This window comes from Aplysia californica, unplaced genomic scaffold (assembly GCF_000002075.1).
Source record: "Aplysia californica isolate F4 #8 unplaced genomic scaffold, AplCal3.0 scaffold00255, whole genome shotgun sequence".
Taxonomy (NCBI): Eukaryota; Metazoa; Mollusca; class Gastropoda; order Aplysiida; family Aplysiidae; genus Aplysia; species Aplysia californica.
Window position 1 is genome coordinate 410704 of NW_004797525.1, and position 206 is coordinate 410909.

Consider the following 206-nt stretch of genomic DNA (forward strand, 5'->3'; position numbering starts at 1 on the left):
GTGCTGTTGAAGCTAGAGAGGTGAGCAGTCTAAGTCTGATTCCCTGTAAAGACTTCTCTGTTGACACCCACCCCTTGGCGCTCATATGACCTTATGCAGTTGCGAACACCGTAAAACCGTCTACTATAAAAATAATGAAATCGACGAAATTGGCTTTTTTCTGCCAGTTTGGAAATTTTAAAAAGATTTCTGCTTTTTGGCTCAAC